The 27,195-nt window shown below is 36.6% G+C and overlaps 1 protein-coding gene and 1 long non-coding RNA gene across 3 annotated transcripts in view; one reads left to right on the top strand and one right to left on the bottom strand.

Annotated features, from left to right (window-relative positions):
• The window catches only part of HIBADH (3-hydroxyisobutyrate dehydrogenase), an 86,699-nt gene that overhangs the window by 17,339 nt on the left and 42,165 nt on the right, over positions 1 to 27,195 (bottom strand). The window lies entirely within an intron of this gene.
• On the top strand, positions 11,215 to 26,474 carry LOC127480335 (uncharacterized). The gene is made up of 3 exons (XR_007907839.1): positions 11,215 to 12,198; positions 21,560 to 21,610; positions 23,519 to 26,474. It is a non-coding gene; the product is annotated as an uncharacterized LOC127480335 (long non-coding RNA).

Genomic DNA, 27,195 nt, shown 5'->3' with positions numbered 1-27,195 from the left:
AAACTATTCTTCACATACAACCATTGACAAACTACTGCTCAAAGTAATAGTGCTTTTATCTCTGCTTTTATCACCCTTTCTAAACCTATGCTAATTTTTATCAATGCTTCCTGGTTTTCACATAATTGAACAGCTAAAAGACATAGACATATAAAACCAAGTCTTCTGAATCTTTGCAGTTTGTTATGTTTCTATTCTAAAGCGAAATTCATCTTGAGAAACTTTAAGTTAGTTTCCTATAAACTTAATGCACATGCAATGACGTAAAGAACTATGAAAAGACAATGTAAAAATTATTCATACACATATGCACACAAACGCACTATTCCCAGTTTTATTCCTGTAGTCTGTCCTGTCTTTACCACAGTTCAGTAAGCAAACACCACAGTTCTCTGATTATGCAGTTCCGATAAGCACAACTCCAGCAAATTTTTCACGTGATATTTATCAGCTCCATGAAATATTCTATTTCTTAAAAGAAGCCTAATTCTAATATGAATTACTCATACATTCTTAACCTCCTCATCCTCAGCATTTAATAACAGCTAGAAAAATCTGGCCTAAACTGATGAACAAATCATCTTCCTCCCTAATTTTCACTTTGAGAAGAAGCATAGCCACTACAAATTTTCTGTGCTATGCAACAAACATGAACCTGTCAGGATGTACAGCTGCAGATAACAACCAACTTTCGAATTAAACATGTTCAGTTAGGTACAGTGCTCTGAAGTGCTGCAACACAGTTAAAGAAGTGGTCAGTTTTGGACTTTGTTTACAACATCAAGGACAGTTACACTGCAGCTCCTCACACTGAATAATCTGATGAATTTTTATTTGCTTTTCAATACAAATTTCATTTGATTCACTGTCTCTGTACAACTGCTCTCTGTGACTATGTCTAAAAATGCCCCTTTCATTATCTGCCAACTGTTTATTTTCCCTATCCACCTTTCAGCATATACCATCCTTTGAAATCACTGAAGAATTTCAGACAAATTTCGTAGATCAAGGTCTCAAAAAGAGTAAATACCTACCAGTTATGCAAAAATAGGCAACAGTAAAGATGCTTCCACTGATGAAGTACTTGCTCAACCTATATTAGAAGCTAGAATCATGGGACTTCTGGTATTGGAAGGGACCTCTCAAGATCATGTAGTTCAACCCCCCTGCTAAAGCAGGGCCAGTTGAAGCACGTTGCCCAGGACCACGTCCAGTCTGCTTTTGAGTGTCTCCAAGGATGGAGACTCCACAGCTTCTCTAGGTAACTGAGAAGCTTTTCCTGACTACCCTCTCAGCAAAAGTGTTTTTGTGTGTTTCAGATGGAATTTCTGTGTTTTAATTAATGTCCATTGCCTCCTGTCCTATCAGTGTAGCTCCTTCTTCTTCAGTCTCTCCCATCAGCTTTTTATACACATTGGTAAGATCCCCCCTGAGCCTACCCTTCATGCTTAACAGTCTCAGCTCTCTCAGACTCTCCTCATATGAAAGATAGTCCAGAGTTTTTGTCATCTTCATGGGCCATAGCTGGATTCACTCCAGGAAATCTGTGTCTTTCTGCTGGTAAGTCCAGAACTGGAGCATCCAGAAGAACTCAGTCAGACCCACAGCTTTAAAAAAACAGTCTATATATAGAATACTGTCGAGGTACTGAAATATATATGGTGGTGAAGATCTTCCTGCCCAGGTTGAGAGACATCCTATTTGCAGCCAATCCTTAAACTCACTTGAACAAGTCCCTTCCAGGCAACTCACAGGAACTGGGCCAAGAGCAAAGCACGGATTTAGAGCCAGCACAAACAGATCATTGTTGCCTTCTTGGCTACCAGTTCACTGGTATGTACATGACCACAAAGATTGCTACATTAATAAACACAATGATTTTCATTCCATTCCTCTAGCTACTTTTATTCAAACCACATAATGGCCTTTACCACTAATCCTGTGATCTGACCTGCAGCAAATTAAGTAGACAATTTAAGTCAAAGCTTACAAACAAAATCCAGTACTATCCATCATAGGTCAATAGCCTTGTATCTAGATTACAGACTGCTAAATAGCTTCAGAGATTCATTTATTAGAGCAAAATTAATGCTGACAATAGTTTTCAGCTGGTTAATCTTCTGACAGCTGCACTCCCTCACTTGTTCAAATACATTTCAAGAAGAAAAAATAAATCAGTTAGGTAGAAAAAAAAAGAGCAATTTGTTGTATAATGCAGAAGGCTTGGAAAATTCTTGTTTTAAAAACAAAAACCTGTTTACTTCACGGTAAATTTTATCATCTACAGTTCTTGCCAACTATCAACTATTTTATCAGAATTAAAGGAGCAATGCAGCAAATTTATAACACTGGCAATTAAAAAAAAATTGGCATGCCGTCTAGGAGTACAAGAACTGTAACTTCATCTAAAAATAGAAATTAAAAAAATCATTATACAAGAATGCACGGCTTTATTTCACAATCACAGATTCCATCCCAACAACACAAGCCAGTAAAGTATTATCAGCTTCTAACACTAAAGAGTGCAATGAAGATGCAGAGCAGCTAGTGCAACTAAAAAAAGCTAATGATTATTTTTCATATTTTGAGTTTTTTAAATAAGTCTTACCACCTAACATAATGCTTTATGCTGCCGGGGTCAAAAGTCCTTCAGAATCTATCTGTTCCTTCTAAAATACAAAACCCCTCTTCAGATCCTCAGGGAACGATTTTCAGAGAAACTGTACCTGTGATTAGGATGCACTAAGATTTCTTCCTCCACTGCAAAGCAAGACTGATGGAGCCCATGGCTGCAGTCTTATACCTGCTTGGCTTCTCTAGGATAGTATCCCACACCTATGCGCAGAATCCTTTAAGGAGGTCACAGCAGCAGATCAACTCTAAGTCAGCTGGTCATAGAGCATCAGAGTTTGTCCCAAAGATATAAACTGACAGGAACAAGTTTGCTGATAAATATGATAACAGATCTAGCTACTGACAGGGTATGCAAAAAACTTACTCTGGAAAAAAAAATATGGCGAGAACTTATAGACTAGCACTGCAGTATGGCATACCTACTAGGAGATTGGTTTTCCACTTGGGTACTAGAGGGTTTTGGATGAAGATCTGAAAAATTAATTTCTTTTATCAGAAAGAGTATATGAAGAACTGCTTTTCAAAGCCTCTTGTCACATCTGTCTGCATTACTTGTGAGGTAAGTTCAATCCAGGTGCTTCTCACTTTGATTGCTAATTGATTGCTCAGTGAACCTGATGCAGACCAGTTCCTAAGTTCACAATTTTTGACAAAAATGGGAATGGAGACTGGGGAGCCCTCATATGACAACAGCAACTGGTCACGGCTATCCTCAGACAGTTTGAAGATGACGTCAAGTTTTAGCATCCAGACCAAGCAGCCTACTTTGGTAACACCCTGTCCTTCCATATTCACTTCTCTGTGCTTAATGCAACGGTCTTTAACACTGTTGGAAAAAGTCTTGCAATTTGCCACTGATGTTTCCAGTTCCAAAAAAAAAAAACCCAAAAAGTCTTAGCTCTATAGCTATATCATTAACACTGCTTAGTTTCAATCAGTTTGATTATTAAGAGTACAATTTTCTAGAAAAGAGATGTTAATATAAAAGTGTCATATGAAAGTATCTGCTTTTGCTTTCGGTTTTATTACATTTCTGTAAGAAGAGCAGAGGGTGGATGAGTTAAAAAGAAGTGATATTGTCAGGCTACGCGCTACAGCACCACCACAGCGGAGATGCCGAAAACAGTTACGCTGCTGAGAACACAACGCACCCAAGCATATCCCTGTGCCAAAATATTTAAACCACTGTTGAGTTGCACCTGCAGATAAAAAAATTTGTTGCTGACAAGGTTTGACACTGAAACGATGCGAATATAGCTGTTCAGAGACTCGGAAGGACAAGCAGGAGATGAGGGCTATAACAGCAAGAAGCTTGGGCAAAAAAATCATCTATTTTGTTACCTTTCTATACAACATTTAGTCTACTGAGCAATTTTAACAACTAATTTTGTGATCTAAACCAGATAAAAAATAAACAAGAAAAGCATTGCTAGAGTTTTAATTCTCTTTCCTGTTTTTGCACCCGCAAGCATAGGAATTGAGGCTTTGCCTGTTATGCTTTGGGAAGTGCAAGGGAACACTGGTCTGTTATTCTGAGGTTTTTTTGCAAAAATGCAGTTTAAGAGACTGCAGCTGCTTCAAACAAGCAGGTTCTTGTCATGTTTGCTCTCAGATAGGTTGAGCTTGAGAGGCTGCATCTGTGTACCTTGTGTGTGTGTGTATTTTTAAGGACTAAGCAGATTTTTTTAAATACCTGCCAGCTCACACCAAATACTTTGTCTTTTGCAACTCAAGAAAAGTTAAACAAAGATACACGAGGAGAGATTAACTGAAAAGGTTACTATTGTTTTGCTACATACATAAATCTAAAACCAATTTTCAGGCATGTATAGGCAAAATCAGCTATAAATCCCTACTGGAAATAAAAGTAGAATATTTAAAACTATATTATAAATTTAAAATGAAGAAACTAGTTATTTTATAAAACACAAATAAGGTATCAATTTTTTCTACTTGCTTCACAGACAATGTCTGCCATCATCAATCTATTTCCAGGAAACAAGTAAATGGAATAGACTCAGAAAAAAACCCCACAGCACACCACCACTCCAACGGTTTGTGTTTCTTCCTATTATAAAAATCAGCATCAAAGCTAGACCTATGAAGCTATTCTCCTGCCATATAACTAAAACACAGTAAATCACTTAATTTGCTCAAAAGAACTTAAATGTTTTAACCAGCCTGCCATCAGTGGAGATAAAGAAGAGGGCCGATGGGACCGGGCTGCAATGTGAGCCGTCTTTAAAATGCAATTGTTCTAATCATTTTCTACAGATGCAGCCTCACAAGGGGCTGCTGTCACAGGGACCATTTACGACTTGTTATGGTGTCTCTATTGTTTACCGGGGACATTCGCTAAAAAGGCGACAGCTGGGACAGAAAGCTGCTCCTCAACGAACAATATAATCCCGTGAAAGTAATCAACAAATTTAAGGGTGTTAATTAACTTTACACTTTATCATGTTCAATTAGTTGTCCTTTCTCGAAAAGATTGCCGTGCACAATCGGTTTAGAGCGTGCCATGTTTGATTTGTAAGTGATCACTGTTTCTGTTTCAAAGTCCATGTCAGATGTTCTCTTGGGTTTTGGTGACACAGATGAATGGCTCCGCACATGTTAGGGGGTGATCTGGTTTAACATAAACCAGCATAACATAACCCCTTGTTAATGTATCGCTGGCCTTTCCAAAGCAAGAACAGAAATGCCCGCACCCGCGGACGCACACGTAAATGCACCAAACCCCTGCAGCAGCATGACAGTCAACGAGTCAAAGTTCTGTTTTTGCTGAAACGCAAAGACACAAATAAATGGGCAATTTTTCATCATTATATCTCAAAGCAAGACTTGTCTTTTAGGGGCACGCTTGGGATCATTTCTTCCCAGCAAGATCCCTAGTTCTGCTGCATTATGCACTAATGCACAAGCGCCTCCTTACATTTTACATAACGCATACTGCCTTTTCTAATGGCAGCTGAGCAAACGCTGGGTAGATGCACAAAGTTCTTCTGCATATCAGATTCTGTGGTTTGTACTGCATTTATAATGCCAGGGATCCTAGAAGAAAGTTGAATTAATCTATCATTAAAATTTGCCATTTTCCCTTTAACGTACCATTCCTATTTGCTAATGGGACAAGGCAAAGCTCGTGATGAAGCGACAATATACTTGGAAGAGCCCCTTAATGGAAGTCACTGCTGTTTCTCTCTTCTGATAAATAGAGTTTTGCATCACCGTAGCTCATAAACTAGTGATGTTTGAGCAAAAATGGAAATGGAGGTTCAGGTCAGTGATTTGAAGATTTATACAACGAGCACTCAATATTAATCCAGACAAAAGCACATCTAAGGAATTAGAAGCATCTCTTCTACAGCATAATCAAATGACACCATTTGTGAGATTATGGTTGTACAAAGAAAAAAGTCTAGTGGACTTTTATTCTGCAGCAACAGGCAAATTAAATACACATTATCATAATTATTTAAGCAATTACATTGTACATAAAAACAAACTGCAAAAAACCCACCGACGAAACAAAACAAAATAAAAATGCAAAGAAAGCTCAATGGAAAAGTTGTTAACTCTGAAAGCTAATAATGGATTAGGTTAAATATTTAAGAGGAAATTACAGACTATATCAGAAATAGCTGAAACCACAAAACAAAGCAGTAGAAAACACTAGTTTTCTGCTAGGAAGAAGATCTGCAGGGAGAAGGGAAGCGGTCGATAGATCCTTAAATTGGACGCAATAGCTGTTCTTCTATCCCAAGTTGGCAGCTGCTACATTTGCAGACCTAGTTCATTATTTACCCATAATGACCATCAAGCTCCAGTCAAAGTCAGATCACAACAACTGTCAGCAGCTCTTTTAATTAGCCTTGTTTGAATTCAGATAAATATCACAATGGCCCAGCTTCTGCTGAAAAAGCAACAGAAGATTGCAAGGAATAAGCTGCTCTGACTTCCTAACGAACAGTTTTGTGAAAAAGTCTGGAGAAATGAAGTTTTTTTATTTTTTTTAATTGAGGAAGGAATGGTGATGTGCACGTTTTCCCTCACATGATATTCATATTATGACCTACAATTCCGGTTTATGGGCAAATTTGTGCATCTCAAATGCCAACTCAAAGCATTACTCCACAATCTAAAAGGTAAACTTTAAGAGATGGTTTACAGGTATTAATTAAACCTCTAACCTCTGTGAAATCGTACATTTTGAAAAACTGAATCAGAATTAAGGAATGCACATATTAACAGGATTATCCTCTCTCCTAATTTATCTCCTTCTGTTTGTTTATCCTCAGGGAACATAATCTTCTGTTGCATCAAGCCACTCTCAATTCTCCTTGTGTCAGCAGCAGAATAATAATTCCCTCCTCCTCCTCCACCCCCTCTCCCACAAGCACTGGCAAGAATGAAGACGAGTGGATCAGACTGTTTGCATCAGCATTAATGCTCCATGCAGCTATTTTCCTATCAGTAGCAGAGACTGTAAGAAAGATGCAAGAGAGGTGTGCAATATGCTACCTGTTCTGGGCAGCCCAGCATGGGAGGGAGTAATTAAACAGATTTTGCCTCCTAGAATAATATGAAGGCAGAACATGCAGCCAGAGACTGCTTTAAGAGCCTTTCTTTAGCACTTCACTTGCTATCACAGTTGGGTCCCTATTTTTCTAGGTGCTGTCCGAGGACAAAAGCCAGTACCAAACTCTCCAGCCAATCTGAGAAGTGCTGCCGTACATGCAAGGATCCTCTGGGGCCTCAAAGAGAACATACTTAGGGATTTACAGGAATCATAAGGATATATGCATATAAACAATAAGTTACATACATGTGTTACAGCAGCAGAGGATACCCCTTTTGGGAACAGAAAAAATTATGTAAACATCATCAGGAACTGAAGGTAGAAAGTAGTGTAGGGGAAAGGATAAACTACTGATTAAACAAAATAGGCAAAATGGTCCTGAGAAGCTTTATGTTTTTAAAGGAGCCCTGAGTAGAATTGTATACAGATTAGTACTTGAACTTGGCCATGGATGGCAGAAAAAAAATCTTCAATTTGACTCAGATATATTATATGAGGACACCAAAACACAGAAAAAATATGTCCTCTCAATAAATCATGCAAAAACTGAGTAGAAACTGTTGTTGAGGCAGTTTAATATGAGGGAAATGTATGAGGAAAATTTTACGAGATGGTATTAAGTAGCAACTGATGCCTCCACAGGATCAGCCAAAGAAAATAAGTTGCAAAAGGCAAACGCACACATAAGATAGTTTAACTTTTTCAACACAAGTACAAGCCGAAAGGCCTGATGAAATTGTCCTGTCTGCAGCAGTTTTTCAAAAGCATTATATTTAATTCTAGTCATTATAATGACAAAGAAAAACATCAAAACACCTGAAAACTTAGCAAGTAAAAAGGTTAACAGCACTGCAATAAAAAAGGAAATAAAGTAGGATGGATTAACTTATTTGCTTATTTTTATTACCCAAAACATTGTATCAAAACATTTAAAAAGCATCGCTCATGCCAGTCATCTTTCCCATTCTCTACCTTTAATCCACACTCCACCATAAAATCCCTAGATAACCCTAGTAAAAGTCTTTAGGTGTTGCTGGAGTATCAGATTTAGCATATATGTGTGTATATATTTATATATATATATGTGTGTATATATATATATACACACACAGATATATGGTCTATATATCTTTTGGGGCTGCAGACCTATACTGAAATATTAAAACTTAACAACAATTGCAAGTATCTACAGTTGTGAACAGCAAAACTACCTGCACAGAGCTTAGCTCTGTTCAAAACAAGTATTTAATTTTTTTTATCTGAACATTAGCAAGAAGGCTGGACAGCCAGTGAAGAAAAAGAGCAATACATTCCATATATGCATGATACCAAAATTGCAAAGCAGACTTCTAACAATCCAAACGTAGAGCACAACTCTAAGCTGTCTGGTTAAAGAGGTTCTGAGCAAGGACAGCATCAAATACACCCAAAACATCAAATACAAGAGAAACAGAGAAAATGATCCATCATCTTCTTGCCCAGCAATACTGTTTGAACTCTTGTCTTTCAGGGGAAGTCAAAAAATTAAACACAACCGGGCACGCACTTGCTCCTCTATGTGGGCCAGTGTTAACACTCCACAAATCTAGAATTCAGCAGAAACAATTCTCATCTTGACCAATGAGACTTCAAGTTCTAGAAATAAAACTTCACCCCAATCACATAGTGCAGATTCAAGAATAATTTTTGTCTGGTATTGGAAAGGTGAGAGAGCTGCAAATTTAACATCATCCCAAACTCACTTTCTTCAAAAGCTTCCACTCTATGCAGAAGATTAGCAATCAGAAAATAGACTAGTACAGGACTATAGAAGAAAAAGCTCAAAGGGATGAACATTTATAATGTTAGAAAAAGAGAAGATAAAATCCTAGAAGAGCTATTCTTACAGTTATAGTCTTATAGTTAGCTGTTCTAACTCAGATTCACAAACAATACCAAAATGAACAACATCAAGCCTTCAGAAGCTTAATATTTGTGTGGAATACCAAAAGCCACAAACAGATCCAAGAGTCCACCTTGTCATCACAGCTTTTCACCTCATCAGTTTTGACCTAGTAACATACCTGAAAATGCATGACCAACAAAAGCAGATGTATGGCCAGTCCTGATGAGCTCTTTAAATTACAAAAAGCAGTCAGCCATAAGCCACCATGTTTGCTGATTTTGCTAGTTGGACTTGAACGTCTCTGTCTGGAGAGTATAAAATACTCGCACATTCTACCTTGACTCCACAGCAAAATGCAATTATCTTCACACAGCATTGTGGAATAGATATGTTAAAGCTGAAACTCTTTTATTATATCAGAAAAACAAGAACTTTTGAAGAAAAAACAAACCAGGGATATTTAATATTATTGTTTACATATTTCCCCAGTATTAGTACAATTGTAACAAGATATCAATCCCCTTTTACAGAAACAAAATACTTTAAATACTTTAGTACTTTACAGTTTTCTTTACCATGTTATGCTCCTATAGGCCCCCAAAAGCTACAAAACATGGCAGCATGTTTTTTTTCTGAATAATGAAGGCACTAAGCACATTACTAAAAAAGAAAATATATCACAATGATATGTGATATGCATTTAAACTGCATTGCTCAACAGGTATGGGTTCAAGTGTTCCTCTTAATAAAAGGTTTGCTTCTTAAAAAGTCAGCTGCAGAAGCAGGTAAATTCCTATTGATGCATTCATTAGTCCTTTCATGTCATATAAGAAAGTAAAAAGACAGTAAGCACAGAAAAATAAAACGAAAAGCATTTAAATGGGGTGTATAACATAGTATACCTATTCCTAAGCTTTTCTGGTTTATCTAAGAGTTGAACATGTAGCAATGCCACACACCAATCCAACCAGTAGTAGCATATTTACATTCAGAACATTTAAAAAATATCTAGTATCTAATAGCATGAATCTAACAAAATTTTCAAACAAAACAGAAATTTATAGCCAGAAAGAAGTGTTAGGCAGGTAATTTTAAAAGAAATCAATCTTCAGTAATTTCTTCTGGAGAACTGCTTAGCTGCAAGTTTTAATTTTACCTGGTTTGGGTACAGTCTGTGAAAGGACAATTGACAGAGCCTTACTAACTGAAATTGGGAAGAAATGCATAAATAATAGGACTGCAGACAGCATTGAACATTTCTGAATGAACTTTTGAACCTTTCTCTTCAAGATGGTGTGAGACCAAGAATTTTCTTGACATTCTGAACCATCATCGGAGTGCATTCCTTCAGATATGTCTGTCCTTTCTGCAAGCACTTTGGCATTGAATGTTGCCTCTGGATACAGTGAACAGCTTACACAGTCTTCTTTTTCAGCTTCTCCTTTAAAATATATGCTTATTTTAAAACATGCCTAACTCTGTATCTACAAAGTAATAAATCACTTTCTGCTGCCTAATTTCAGCATATTCACAGTTAATTCTCAAAGCTTTCAGGCACTGAAAGGCAAAGCAGTATAATAATGCAAGATGACAACAACTGCTAGAAAAACAGTCTAAACTGGAAAAATACAGAGCTTCCATTTAAGGAATCCCTTTGTTATAAGGCCTTTCCCAGTTTTATTTCCTGTTTAGGAATCCTCCACACATAATTCTATTATTACTTCTCTGTGAAACAGATAGTACATCTCTTTCAGAGAGCTAGATTTAGCATTGCCCTCCAGCCTAAAATGCAATGTACTTTTCAGTGTTCTCAAGTGTACTTGATGCCACTTATACAATGCGTTCAAACCCTTGTAATTTAATTAAAAGTCATATTTCTTTATGTATGAGCTAATTCTAAGTTTAATATGGAAATATTTTTAAAAGAGATACTATTTTTATTATTACTTTTATTGTTTCAGGATGAGCCAATATGCAATCCTATGGTTTGAATTTACAAATCATTACATGCTGCAAATCAAATTTCATGAAACAAAACACATTTTCATATTTAACTGCACTGAATGACAACTTAAGGAGAACCACCATAAAATTCGTGTACCTCTTTTTTCCCTGTGACCTGTAACTATTCCAACACTGCAACTTAGGTAATTTTCCACAAACCCGATTTAACCGTTTTTCTTTAATGTAAAGGTATCGGAAGTCAGTACTTCCCCTGGCTTTGCATTTAAAAAAACAAGAAAAGAGAAAGACTGCATTTTGCCTATGAACAGAATCAAGAGGGTAACAAAGTTAATTATTTCTCATAATCAGTAATTATGATTAGATAAGAGAGTCTTTGGTAATGAACTGCTCTAATGATGGAGGACCTCCATCCTAAGAAATATAATAGTACATTAACATAACTGTGTATGCAAAGTACATAGAACCGCTGCCACAGTTAACTTGTCATTGAATGATTAAATAGGAATTCATAATTAGAAAAATCCACAATGTAATTTATTGGCCTTCTCGACAGTTCTGGTTCATTAGAAGTTGATTACCAAACAGTGACCTCTAGCGGCCTACAGCTTTTTCATGTTATCCTGGTTCTCCTGGCAGTTTTACCAGCTATTTAGCCTTAAAAAAAACCCAACAGTTTGAGGAATTTAAAATGTTTCCCTTCATACTTCCCTTTTTTAAATTTCTCTTAAAATATAAAGCGTGCTAATTGCTTCAGAAAATGGTTTCCCTTTCTGTGACCACTTATATAAATGTATAAAAATGTACATCTACATGAAACCCCCCCCAGCTTCTCAGTTTCAAAGTTAATACTGAGGTTAACACGGTTCTCATGCTAATTAATATTTCTATACTGATTATACATAACATCTTACAGAAAAAACATATAGTATATTAAAATAAATAACTTTTCCAGCGTCAATGATGAAGACCTTGAGAAACTCATACTTCAAGTCACCCTTTGTACCCTAAGGTGAAGTGCCTCTAAGCATTGCCTTTAAACAACAGTCACTTTTGCACTAAAACAAATTACACTGAGTCAAATGGAGGAGGTAGAGGACAGGGAGGGAGAAAACTACTGGATTCTCTGATCCAGGTAGGAGGAAAAAAGCCCAACATTTCATAGTACTTGCTGGACGCATGCCTTGCAATACTTTTGGCTCAAATTTAATTTAAAAGAAAGCAACTTAAAATTAAGTAAGATTTGCATTTAACCGCAAAATCTTTTAAGCATTAGAGAGTGGAATTTCCTGTCATTCGACTTAGTTAATCCACTGTTAGACTATTTAGACAGTGTTCTATTTTAAAACTTTCCATTATGATATACTTCTTCTTGCACTAGGACAGTGTCTAATTTTTTTTTTAAGTATGAATGTTTCTGACAGGAAGTAGCACATCTGAAACTAATATAGAAGCCTCTGAAACACAGCATTAAATAAAAATCCATACTCAATGAATACAAGTAATTCAGATTTCATTTTACATCTTGCTGTTTTTCCAACACTAACATTGTAGAAATGATGCACATGTATTTTTCTTCACTTTTGTCTATCATGAAACTGGCTACAAAAATTACCCTCCCTTTTTTGGACAGAAGCTGGAAAATAAACCACATAGCCTTGTTTCATACATAAACAGATTTTTCAGAGTAAACTATTCCAGTTTCCCAAATGGGGAGACGTCCATCATCCTTGTATGCTGGAAACAGCTTTAACAATTGCTATAAACAGAGAACAGCTACAGGATAGAGATCTCCACCCTGATTTTCATGTGTGTGTGCGCAGATGTGTACATGCACACACACAGGATTCTAGCTGTTTGTGGCAATGATTTAATATAGTGACTGGATAATGAGCTGTGCTCCCTGCAGCAAGTGAATCACCATTTAATGCTATTATCAACAGTTCATGACCCACCGGCATGAAATGTCAACCTGATTAATCTGAACACTACTGACCTCAAAGAGGAAAAGCTACCTTATTGTCAGAATTTAATATATAATAAAACCATACACAGAATATAAATACCTGATCAAGTAAGGCTATTAACACCAAATCTACTTTATTTTGCTCTATTGTTTCTTTTAAATTTGCTCGGGCACAAATTAAAAAGAAAAAACCCCACTTTTTGTCTAGTCAAGCAGGAAGCAATCCATTAGGACCTATTATTTTGATGTACAGTGAAACATTTCAAAATGGCTGTCCAAATACAAACCCCAGGTTGATACAAATAAGAAAAAAAATTAGCATATGCTAATGTAGGACTTGCTACTGTCAATTCATATCAGGAAATAATCAGAAATTTTTCTTGCTTTTCTAAGGTCAGTGAGGCAATAAAAATACCAAGCTGTAAATAGGAAACAGCTTATATGAGTGATGCTGCATAGGTCATAGAAGAAAGCTACCTTAGCTTTGTAAGATGAATACACTTCAAGAAGATTAGAAACTTGTGCCAGTTACATTTATGATTATAATGGCAAACCCCTCACATTTACAGCAAAGATTTTTTCTTTTGCAATTCAGTATCATGACAGATCCCTACTCAACACAGTTTATATATTTTTTTTCTATTCTCCATGAAGAATAAACCATGAACACATGAAAAAAGACACCCTTTACCAGTCACAATGCGGTTAGTACAATCTTGCTGTATCATCTCCATATCTTTGTTTCATTTAAGCCGGCTAGGAGCTTTATTAAAAGATGTAAAACTTTTCAGGATTCTCTACATCACAGTATATAAATAACTCAGACTGAATTTGGTAGGACTACAGAGCATTTATCTGCCAAGTTACATTATCTGACACAAGCATAGTAACTCCTATGGTGTATTGTTAAAACATAGTACAATTACTTTTAAAATGAAAACCATAGTGGTTTCAGCCCTCACTTTTTATTGTTATCACCTAGTACTGAAAGGGCTAAGGGATTTTCAGGACAAAGGACTGGAAAATAACTGAGTGAAATCCCCAAAACTGCCCACAAGTGAATGGAATGACCATGGGTGGGACGAGAATGAACACTCCAAGTATTGACTTATAACCACTTGCAGCCAAGGAAAGAGGAACATGTCAAAGTGCCTTGACTAAAACTTGGACAAAACATGAACCCTGATGTCTGAATTCCCAGTTCTGAGCTCTGCTGGAAATATAAAGAACGAATAAAGGAATTCTGGACACTCAGGCAGGAAAGTAATTCATGCTGCCAGCACAGACACAAGTTTAAGTTTTGCTTTTCCATTCAGAAACCAAACAGTTCTTGTATGTCAATTGACTAATAAACATCGGCTTGTTTTGCAAAGGCTGGAAATACTGGAAATACTGCTGGCTGCAGTGTGCCCAAATGGGTATCTGACAGCCATTTATTTAAAATCTCTTCTGCATCTCTCCTCTGAACTTAGAAGGAAAGAGGGGTTTGCCATACAGTACAGCACAAATTATACACCTGTCTGCTAGGATGCCCAAAATGTTTTCTGTTATCCGCAGCTAATGACCACCTTCAGAATCCTGGTGCTCTCTTACTCCATTGCAGACTAGCTCACCCAAGAGTCCTGCAGTTAGATTGCGTCTTCTGCTCTGAAAAAGCTATGCAGTCCTCTTCTATTACCCAAGGTTGCTTTGCCTTTGAGATTCCTCACTGTACACTCATTCTATGAACCCTTTTAGAGACCATGTTTGCCGTACACGTTCTTGTTCTGTTAAAGTAAACACCATTTCATCACTTTTGTCTCCTGGAGAGGAAGAGGAACAAGGGAGTGGGGACTTGTTCTTCCCCTTTCCAAACAGCTCCTTGACATAACCGAAGTCGACCAATAGAGCAGTCCACTGAGACTAAGATAACAACTCTCCACAGTTCTGACTGTGCTGAGTGGGTGCTACAAGTCACATTAACCAGCAGCTTCTGCATAAAACAGGGTGTCAAAGATAGTATTAAACTATTAAATACTAGTTTAACCAGAATTCCCATGTCGGACAGATTCCAAAACCATCTCAGAAATATTTTGATGGTGGTGGCTTATCACAAGAGTGGCAACATGGAAGACAGCACTGATGAGCTTAAGAGAAGAAAGGGACCTGCCACTCTTGCCTAAAGGCAGGCAAATGACAACCAAACAAATAAAATATTCCAAATCCTGTGTAGTTCAGTCCATTCTATTTACCTGCTATGTTGTTTTGTTTGGTTTTCACTCCTCCTCATTATAAGGAGCATGTAAGAGAACAAAACAACCAAAATACAACAGAAAGTTTTTACTTGCAACTCGAGCCCTGCAAATAAACTCAGTAAAATTGCAGGTATTAACTCGAGAGTGGAGGTGCATGTAGTAATCAAGCAAAGATATAACTGTGGTTTACAAGGTGGAGAGGCAAGGATGGAGGACAGAACTGCATCCTGTCTAGGAATATCACTGAAAGGAAGGACTAAAAATTAAGCAGAAATTACATGATTCATATATTGGAAAGAAAGAAGCAGTCATCATTGAGAGCAAACAATTTTCTCACCGTGAATCACATTTATTTTGTATTTTCAAAATTTTTGATTTAGAAAAATCAGACTGCATTAGAAATGCACTGAGACATATGCACTGAAGAGATGTAATTATGGTTAATATTGAAGAAAGAAGACAGAGAATAGTCCAAACCCTGCCATTTTCAAGTATTCTGTAGAATATTTTGGCATGCATGTAATTGGTTCAATAGATTCAGACTGTTTTTTCCTCCTCACTCACAAAAAATAATGAGAAAGTAAGGATCTGGAATAAAGAAAGTAATTTGGCTTTCTACTGTGTTTATAGTTATCTATAAAATGCTCAAAATCATTCTGAAATGTTAGCAAAAGATAAAACAGTGGCTAGAATAATTTTTTAAAGTATGCTTTTAAAAGCTCTTAAGTGAAAAGAAAAAGTATATTTGCCTTCATAGGGAGATAACATTACAGTTTCAAATTAACTTTTTAAGTATTCAGGAATGTAGATGAAGAAAGAACAGCACCTGTTTGACATAAACACAGAAAATAAGGTTTTTAAGAGGTTATTCTGCAATCTTTCTGTGCTTACTCTTGTCTTATAGTATGTAATTAGGAAGCATGCTTTTTTTTGCCCCAAAATCTAACCCAATCAGAGATTTGGGCTTTTATTCATAAAGAATTATAGGAAAAAGGGGAAGAATAAGTGAACTACAGCAATTTATTTCAGAATACAGACTTAATTCCAATAAACACTCTCGAACATCAAAGGTTTCCTAATTTTTGTGTTGTGCCTCTTTTCTTAGAATAAAGGGGGGATCATGTACCTGAAGTATGTCTCTGGCTCTTGCTGTATCTGTTATTCATCAACATACTACAGTTCAGTGGGGACTTTAGTAAGAAAAATAGAGAAAAGCGGTCAGCTTAGTACTCAATATAAACTTTTTTGGCTACACATCCAGACTCTCAGCAGGAAGTCAATCTGTGCTCTCTGTACTGAGAAACCTCAAAAAAGCAGCTTTAATGACACCTGCATCTCCCTTTTCCTGGAAAGCAGGTGAAAGAAGGAAGAGAGAAGATAGCTGTTTATTTAATTCTATGTAATTTTAAATAAGTAACTGCTCCAAATTTGAATTTAATATTCAAAATTGCCTAAGAAATTAAATGCCTGAACCAGCTACTGAGCAACTGGCATAAAAGTAAAGCCTCCACACCAGAAATTACTAAAACTGGCACAGACTATACACAGACAGTAATCAGATCTGCTAAACACAGCCTAACATTATACTCTTATCAGGGAAGGCAATCATACCTGCTACAACATTTGATAGACCAGCTCCTTAATCACTTTTGGCTAAACATATAAGGTGCACTTTGGCATTACAACAATTCATTTTGCTGTGTGTAGAGCACAGTTTTTCCTTGTCTCTGAGCGGCCCCTATATATGTGTATGTATCAAGTACATCTCCTCACTCTCTTTGTGCAAAATACACACACACATACAAAAAGGAAAGGAAGGTGATCAGAATCACCTACAGGAAGCAAAGATACATAATTTACTTTTAAAAAGACTGTTTTCCATCCTGTGTCAGGGGTTAGCTACAATTCAACATAGGAAACAGTAAAATGATTATGTAAGCATCTAGAAATGTTGCCAAATTTCCCTTCTTGAGGTAGCTGTTCAATGTTTTGAATAGAGATTTGCACTATTATGTCAGAAGAGACTGGTCTATCAGTGTCAATAATATTATATTTAAATTCATTAAAAAGAACTTTAAATGACAAGTTGATGTCCTAAAAAGGACACTTCTTGAATGAGATCAAAGTGCACTCAGAAGGTTTCTGCTTATTTAGGTTATGCACTTTAAAGGGATTATTTACACATCAGACTTCAAATATTTGCCCACTCCAAAACAATACATGTAACAAAACCAAGCAAAAATCAGGGAGGCAAGGGAAGACAGTTTTGTTGCGTATGTTCTCTACAAGCCTATTTTTTTTAATCTGATGGACACAAACTAGTGATTCTCTCATTCATCACTGCTGTTCGAACAGAAATGCTTTGAGGTTCCCATTCTACCAGCCAAATCTTGTGAGTTCTACCTTGCAGCATCACAGGACTGAACAAAATTTATGACTTGTTATTTCAGTCTTCTTTGATGAATACATATAAAAATTAATTAAAAGGTTTAATAGCATTATTCTACTTCTTTCAAAGTGGAACTTTCTCTACATTACTTATTACATGCTAAGCATTTATTACAGCCAATAAGAAAAAAAATACAAGTAAAAATGTCTAAAGACTATAAAACAATCAAAGTAGCCTTTATTTTGACAATTTCTCTTACTCATTTTACATTCATACTACTTTTCAAAGAAAGAATCCTTTCTGGACATTGCCTGAGGTGGTATTAAAATGCTCTTGGTTAAAAAAACTAAATGTACCCATACCTCCAAACAGTGCCGTTTTTGTTCTTATTTTAACAGTCCACCTCTCCTTGAGACAAAATGGAACTGATGCATCCTGTCACAGAACAAGATGGATTAAACAGATATATTACAATAGGACATTATACAGCTGATTGCAGACAGTGCCGCAGGGGCACCAGCCTGTTAAGCCGAGGGTGCAGTAGTTAAGGTGCAAATATGGTCTGCTTACAGAGAAATGGAATTGGGACCCAGCATTAAGTTAGTATGCTAGAGTAGACTCAAAGACTGGATGAATTGGATGCTTCATGAGGCTGTTTCACACTACTTTCACCAATACACTCTGTGCACAAGAAAGCCCTTCTGGCTACCAAGCTACTCAGCTGGGTAGCACATCCCTCTTCATCAAAAAAAGACTTCAGCCTGACTGAAGCCTGGGTGCAAAAGTCCAGGCAGGAAATCCCAGCTCCCCCACAGAGATATGGACTATTAAATTAGAGGACTCTGAGAGGGGTAAGAGAATCTTCAAATTATGAAGTAGGTAGGGAAGAGTCTACAGCCAGGTTCTCCTAACTTGAGAATGGTAACAGAGCATGACTACAGCAGAACTAGGCATGACTGTTAAAGGTATCCAAGCTTTCAGAAATCAAAGGTAGGGAATAGATAAAGGTTGTGATAAGGGCGATAAGAGACAGGACTAATCGAGTGAGGAAGGTAGAAATCTGGCAGTAGAATTTAAAATGAAAGAGAGTAGGTTTATATTGGATATTAAGAAGAAATTCTTTACTGTGAGGGTGGTGAGGCACTGGAACAGGTTGCCCAGAGAAGTTGTGGCCTCCCTATCCCTGGAAATGTTCAAGGGCGGGTTGGATGGGGCTTTGAGCAACCTGATGCACTGGAATATGTCCCTGCCCATGTCAGATGGCTTGGAACTAGATGATTTTTAAGGTCCTTTCCAACTCACACCATTCTGTAGTCCTGTAATTATTCTGTATTTGACTGATTGGGTTTACAAAGGCTGAATGCTACTTGCCAGAAAGAAAGGGAACACAGTAAGAAGGATGGGTCTAATGTTCAGTTTTGACATAAAATTTTTCAGAAAAAAAAAGTAAAAGTTAGGGTTCCTGATTTGGAACTAGACTAGTTGGAACTAGCAACTTAAAGGTCGCTCCCAATCCAAACCATTCTATGATTTGACAGAAGTCTGTGGATGACTAACTGCAGGAACAATCCAGAAACTGATACTTGAAGAACAGCAGAAAACAGGTCTCTCCTCCAGCCTTCCCAAAATTAATACATTTAGTGAAGCAATAAGATCCTTAAGAAATTAGGATGCCTAGGATACCATATCCAATAAAAATCTACTTTTAGTAGATTTCAGTTTGGGGGCAGGGTTTGCATATATCAAAAAAAGGGAATATCCAAATCAGTAGCCTGTATGTTAGACAGCAGGTACCTACTTGTTCTGACTATGTCACCTTGTAAACAGGGCAAAGTAACATCAATGAGGACAGAAAGAGTAAGTGGATGAGAGTATATAACTCCTGTTAGTGATTTTATTACTGTCTTGGGACTGGAACAACCTGGATTTTCAACCTCTGGTGAACAGGAACTTTTCCCAAGTTCAGAAGGGCATACAGAGTTTAAATCCAACAGCTTAATGCTTAAGTGGCTGGGGCTCAGAGATGTTAGGACCAAGCAACTTGGAACAAGAAGGCAACAGATCTAATTTTTCACAGCATTTCTTAGAGGATAACAAAGGATGAGATTTCCAGCATTATGCGTATTCTTTTCCTTCCTACACAGAATATTTATGCACACTAATCAAATAAAATAGTTGCTGCCTCCATTGTTACTAATGCTTTCCTTTACAGTGTATTTCCATAAACTGCTCCATGTAACTGAACCTGCTAAATCTAGAATACAGTAATATTAGTACCGTTGGAAGGGGCACAGGGAAAAAAGCTCTACTGTTTTGTCTTGTGAAAGTAATAAGCACATAAAATGTATTTCTGTCACTGACTGGGCATGTTGGTTAGATGCAGAAATACTGGTATTGAAACTAAACTTGTAGAAACTAACATCAAGTAATAAATTTCCAAACAAAATGCTGGAGAACAGGTTAGTCCTGTCCTTGTTAGAGGATGGCAAAAGCTTTCAGAAGGTTCGCTCTCAGCGGTAAAGCAGCAGCTATTTAAAAGAAGCAGGTTTCTGCAGCATCTTAACAACTCTCACTGGTGACTTGTTACATCTTACCACTGGTCCCTGCAGGTCCTGTACCCTGACAGGCAGAATGAAAAGATTCTCTAACGGGGCCACTGGCTGTCAGAAGCCACCAGCTGGCCTGCCAGGGCTTTGCAATTGCAGAGGCCAGCTGACAGTCTGGGTGTTGCTGACCATGCTGAGAAACGTGCCACCCAGCTGCTGTGTGGTCACGTCCATCTGGAGATCTCCAGCCAGACAAATCTCTGGGCCTGTCAGATCTCTTCAGCAAGCCTTGTTATGCAAATTCAATTACTCAAGTGTGCCCTATTACTGCTGGCTAACTGCTCCTAGAACCAATCTCACACTGACAGTCAGCTCACATTTTTACCCACCGAAAGTACCTCATTTATTCTTGCTCAACTATTCCCTTGTATCATTAAGGCAGAACAGACAGAGTCCATAGTACTGTAACCTCTCTGCAGTGGGTTACTATTCCTTGCAAAGAGCTTAGAGAGAAATTAATTTAAAAACATACAGTATCTAATCAAACATGAGTTAAAGCCACACTATCTACATACTTTACCACTAGAAATGGGAATTATAAAACTTTGATAGAATGCTAGCTCATCTAGCTCATCATTTTAAAAGGCAAACAAATAAATATGTAACAGAATATTCTAGAAAGCAGTGAATTCCATTTGAGGTATTTGCTTTAACACAGGGGTACAGGTTATGAAAAGTAAGATTTCTTATTTTAACTAGCACACTGGTATTTCAATTTCTTCAACTAGCACGCCTGCTGCAGAAATAACCACTTACTTCTCTCATATTTATTTACTGAATTTAATTTAGATGTAGTCTGAGCTATTAGACTGATGCAGAGATATGAAAGATTTCACTTAGAGAGCTCATCATGTAAGCACAAAAATGTAAAATAGAAAAGTCTTACGAAGATTTAGAAAGCAAAAGTTAAGTATCATACTGTTGATTTGCTCAGTATATAAATAAAACTTTCTGCCCAAAATATCATTGTGAAACTGCATGCCTTCATTCTGAAAAGTTATTCAAAAGTTGACATAAGAGACATTAGCAGATAAAACACTGTTAGCTAGAACAAACTAGTGTAAGTATCTGTATCTAGCATTTAAGACAAAATATTTGTGTTTTTCAAACTGAAATATTGTTAGTGAACAAGAATACCAGACAGGTTTTCTAAAAGAATGCAACTATAGTAACTACAAGGCTACTGCATGGTCCCTTAGCTAGATCAAAATTCAGAGTGTTTTACAACCAATTCAGCCCTCAGGACAGATGATAACAAATCAAGCCAAGTTTCTCTAACCTTGTTCTCTTTCCCCTCATAGGAATGAAGTTGCCTTTCTAAGTGTTGATTCATCTTTTCAACATCTTTTACGGTGAGTTTTGTAAAGATAGAAGGACTGGGAGGAGATTTACTTCAAAAACCCCCAAAAGCTTTTCTCTTCCAAAGTAACTGCTAAACAAATTTACAAAAACATCAGCGTTGGAAGGCTGTGAGGAAAAATACTAATGCTAATCGTAAGACTGTGAGTTGATTAATGCCTAGGAATCTAAGCTTTTGTGAAGGAAGATGTGAGTCAAACTTTGGGAGAAACTGGAAAAATGGCACAGCACACTGTGCTGGCAGAACACTTGGCATAAGCAAGGGAGATGGGAAGAGATATTTGAGAGAGCGGCATTGTTGTGTTAAGTTTTGAAAGGGGAAGATATGCGATGCAGACAGAGATCAGAAACCAGGAAAATGATTCCAGGAACACATTTACAGCAGACTGCAAGAAATGAAGACTTAGGTGAAAGATAATAGCTGGGAGACAAAGGATCATGAGACGCCAAGGAGAAATTAAAATATGCTATTTGCCAAGGCCTGAGATAACTGGGTCACGGACTGTGATCATGTCGACAGTATGGGAAGATTCTCAAACAAATCTAAGCGAAACATCTGCAATATTTAGAACAGACCCAATTTCTTGGAAAAAGAGGAACAAAAGTCAAATATGATAGTAGGACTGAAGTGTGAAAGAGAAAAGTATTAGTGATGGGGAAGAACACGGTTGACTAAAACTGTACAACAGCAAAACCACTATAAGATGGTAAAATGGTGGAAGGGAGATGGAAAGATGTTTATGTAAAACAGAGCATATGATAAAACAAGTAATATATATGCAAGTACACCAGAAAATAGATGTTGGAATTCATAACAAAAATGTTACAAACAGAAGAAGTAAATTTGAAAAAGCCTCAAGTTTATTTTTCAATTTTTATAATGGTACACAAATCCAATTAAGCAGGGTAACTTAAGGAAAAACTTAACAGCCTTACTGAAGGATCTTAACAAATGGCGTAAATAACCTCACAGAAGTCAGAAAGATAATCACTCCCAAATAAAATTATTTTTGTTGAATTGGGCAGGAGTAGATGGGAAAAAGAGCAAAAAAAAGTATAATGAAAATGCACACTATTGGCACATCTGGTTTTGATTTAGGAGCATGGCTTTTGAAGGAGCTTTAAGAGCCTCATTCCTAATGAAGCCAAAGATACCCTGGGAAAGTTGTTTCCTTGAAGCAGTCCTGAATTACACCTTCCAGACAAAATAATATGGGCAGTTCTGATGACACCATACTTAACCTATTGGTATCTGGCAAACCCAAGTCAAATTTGCTACAAAATTTCTCAAACAATAATGAAAATATTATTGCCAGAGCCAGACTATTCTTCTCTATTTATGTGCCATTAACATTTATTTATTACAAATCAAGTACAACTATAGAAATGGAAGTTAAAGAAGAAATACTGCCCCATGTTCCATTGGCAAAAAAGACATGAACAGATAAATCCAAAGACAAGTATTTCAACAAAATGAAGAAAGTCTAAAGTCAGCTACCTCGGTGACTTGAGACATACTTTCAAGATGACAGGATTCCACCACTTGGTATTATCCAGTATTGAGCCACCCTAACTATATCAACTATTAATTTCACTTTCCACATTCCTTAGCTGCAGAATTGACAGCAAAGCTCCTAATAGTTCTTTTTCTTGATAAGAAAAAAGATATAACTACTTCCCACCAAGAAAAGGAATAGAGATAGACATTGCAGAAATAGTTCCTTTTGTTGATTCTATTATCCCAATCTCTTGATCCCTTTCAGAAGTAAGAAGTGCACTCACTGCATAGGTATTTCTAGACCAAGCTATAAAAGCACTGTAGTTTTCCTTCAAAAATGCCGAAGAATCAGAAAGTCTGTTCATGCAATTCTCATAGCAAGTTTTATGCCTGTGTTATTCAGGATTCTGCACTGATGTTTTGTATGAAACATCAACTTTAAAGCTGACATGGTTCTCATTAAAACTGATTGAACAACTTAGTCTCCCCTACGTATATGCTCAAAAGTTCCAGAGGTAAGAGTTCTTTTTTTTCAATCTGAAATGCTGAAGCCCTACATGAGAATAACATGAAAATTATTTATTCTTAACCTCTGTCATTTCTTAGGTGCCCGATGCAGTGGTGTATGAAAATGTACATGCCTCCTAGATTTTTGTTTAATTGTGTCTAATGAAGCTGTGGGTGTTCTTGGTATATGTATATACTGACTTAATTCTTTAATCCTTACGCTAAATGATAACTTAAATCAGTGCATTAATTTAACAGATTAATACTGCACGGCATTAGAAAAAAACTGAGTGCTAGTTTTTAGCTTGTTGCCTTAGAATTTGGTTGAATGTCCCTTTACCATCATATCTTGAGAGAAGCCAAACAGGGTGCCAGTGTATAACTCCACTACTACCTACTTTCAGAGATTAATTTTAAAAAGAAAACTATTATTATTTTAATCCTTTTACTATGTTTCAAATTCCATTTCAAGAGTCTGAAAGTCTCCTCATTTTAGCTGCATCCTTGTGAAAGCAGTACAACCAGATTACATTAGCCATAAAGCTGTGTGGCAAATCACTTATTTCTATACTGGATTTACATTTTAGTATTATTTTTTCAGACCTGCTTCTCATAAACTCTAACATTTATTTGTTTTATATGCTGATCCATATTAAACAGAAGCTCTCGCTAATTAGCATGCAAGGATATACAGTGAGTGGCTTGAAAAAAACCAAAATGTCTTAAGTGCATTCAGCTAATTCAAAATCAGGCATCAATGAGGAATTAGTCAAGTGTTTTTTCCTTAGTGAGTACCCCTTTATATTTATCAACACTGAACTGTGTTTGACTCCATGCTATTAGATCATGTATCTTAATTTTGTTGCCTTACAATTAAATTGAATGTATTTTTGTCATCATATCCCAAAAAAGCCAAATGTATTGTGGTATCTTCTACTATCAAGTGACCAAAATAATTATTAGGAATCAGTATAAGATACAACTTTTTTGTTCTTTTTTTTCCAGATAATAAGTTCCCAATGTAGAGATGAAATTGTCGGGGTGGAAAGGAACTCTCACCACCCATAATATTTCTAGATTTATAGAGTGGTGAGAGGTAGTGAAAGGGGCAGAACAGAAAGGCAGAAAAAGATAGCTGTAGTTTTCCTGTTCTGAAAGCAGAGACAGATCTCAGAGAGATTAAGAGAAGTAAATCACTCATTAGATCAGAATCAGTTCACTTAGGGCCACTGCCACTGATTGAAGGGCATTTTAAAGGGTTAAAAAGAATAACCTTTATGTCTAGCAAGAGCTGCCAGAAAACATTTGGTCCTCTCTTTTTGCAGTAATTCACTTTGGCTACCCAGCCTGTTGCACCAGGTCACTTACTGATGGCAGCCAGGGTTTTTCCTGGGCTCACTGGAATACTATTGAGAGAGGAGAGATCCTTTGCACTGAAGGTGGCTTCTGTGTGGTGTTGGGATCCTTTTAACATCAACTGTTTGCTATCTGCTGTACTCCTCTCACATTCCCAGCATCCACTATAACTCTTCTCAGATACTGCTTTCATAAAAGAATTATGTATACATAAAGACATCAAGTAGACCCAGAAGAAGATAACATATGTGTGGACCTGAAAGCAATTCTTTCAGTATTTAATGTGATGCAAAAACGTAGCTTATCTGCTTTTACAAAATTTTATCCATGTCTACCAAAATACAAAAGAAGATAAGAAAGAAGTAACATGTCAGCTCATTATGAGCAGAGTGCTGAATGTTTTCTGTGATAACCATTCCTTTATGTATGTGAGATTAACAATGGAGCCTGTAAGGTCATTCTAGAGCAACTTTCAAGTTCTCTGAAAACTGAAGTGGTCAAGTCAGAAATATAATCAAAGCAGAAACAGAAGGATGTCTATGACAAGTGTTCACCTTGTAAAGACACTATGACAAGTAATTTATTCCAAAACAGATGGGAGCTGTTATTTCCATATAGCAAGCTTCCATTCAACTTGCACTAAAACCCACAAATATTGTTAATCTGCAAGATTTTATCACATGTGATCCAAGCAAAAGAATAAATAACAAACACTTCTCAACCTTTCACCGACTTTGCCAAAAGATGAACTGTAGACTTGAGACTTTGAAAGGAAAAAAAATAATTGCAGACATAGCAAGGACATGCCCTAATAGAGGTACCTATAAAGTGCTGGCAATGGACAAAAATTACTTGGACAGTGCAATTAAGAAAACAGAAACAAATTTTACAATGGCTCTCTCCAAAAGACAGACAAATCTCTAATATGCAAAAGAATCAGAAGTTATTCCCTCCTTTATCATTAGGTGAACATCCACAGAAAGATTTTTTTCACATTTTTCTCTGTAAAATTTGATATTTATATTTACCTTCCATTCCACCTACATAAAAAGAACATTACAAAAGACTAAAATGTACAAGAACATTTACTATCGGTGTATTTTGGCAAATTGTTCTAGGGATACAGACTTTATTACAGTAATAAATATTTAATAAAAATGCACTCTACTCATGCAGATCTGCCTGATGAAATTCTGAACTTGACTTACTTTAGTCCCAAATTTTTATTTGTATAATTTTGACACAACAATAATGCACCACTACTGCTACTTTATTACTTTGTAAAGGGAAGTCTGTGCAAGAAACACAAAAGTACGCTCTGCACAAGGATTTTTCTTTTATTTCAGCTCTGCCCTTTGATTTTACATTTATATATTATCAAGACTTGGTAATAAAAACTTCATAATCATACTGAATTGTTTTTCAGTGTTTAACCTTGTGCCATTGTCATATTTCTGTGACTTCTGCTTTGAACACATCTACAGCACAATCTGCACTTTTCCTCAGACAAACAAGCCAGCTACAAAAGAAGTTAACTCACAAACTCTAACTGTACAGCCAGGGTAACATAAAGTTCCTGCTCGTTTTTACAGCTAATTCACATACTTATGTAGTAAACACAGTCTGACATGTAAGTACAAATTCAGACACTAGCAGTAATGCAATCAACCCAAAATGCATTTAGTTTTCTTATGGAAATTGTAATTCTGATCAAGATTGAAAACACAAAAGAACAGACATACAGGCACATGGGAGCATTATTGGGAGTAACAAATATGATTATAACCTTGATGAAAAATAAGTCACCCAGTTGTGAGGCTGATGCCAATTATAAATTTATTCTTCCAATTCATATTCTCTGGAACAACAATTCCTGCAAACAGAGTCTCTGAGGTCTCATATGAAAAAAATGTTTATGCTAACTAAACCTAAGAAATTTGGATTTAGCATTTACTTTTGTTGTTTGAGCAAAAGTCACACTTTTCTCTGCAAGATTGCTTTGGCCAAATAAGCTGTTACCTGAGATTTATATTTGAATCATTTAATGGGCATCATTAAGCAGGAAGATATAAGTGAAGTCACTATCATTATATTTCCCAGTCCTGATAAGCCATTATCTTCCTTATAGCAAATGAAACAGTTAGTTTCTTCACTGATCCCAGTAACTGCTACTGATTTTTGATGAACTGTATAAAAGAAGTTATAAGCCACAAAACC

This window comes from Manacus candei, unplaced genomic scaffold (genome assembly GCF_025592945.1).
Source record: "Manacus candei isolate 608988 ecotype Guabito, Panama unplaced genomic scaffold, ASM2559294v1 h1tg000072l, whole genome shotgun sequence".
In the NCBI taxonomy this organism is placed as follows: domain Eukaryota; kingdom Metazoa; phylum Chordata; class Aves; order Passeriformes; family Pipridae; genus Manacus; species Manacus candei.
Note: the sequence above shows the minus strand (reverse complement) of the source record. Positions and strands in the feature narration are given on the sequence as shown.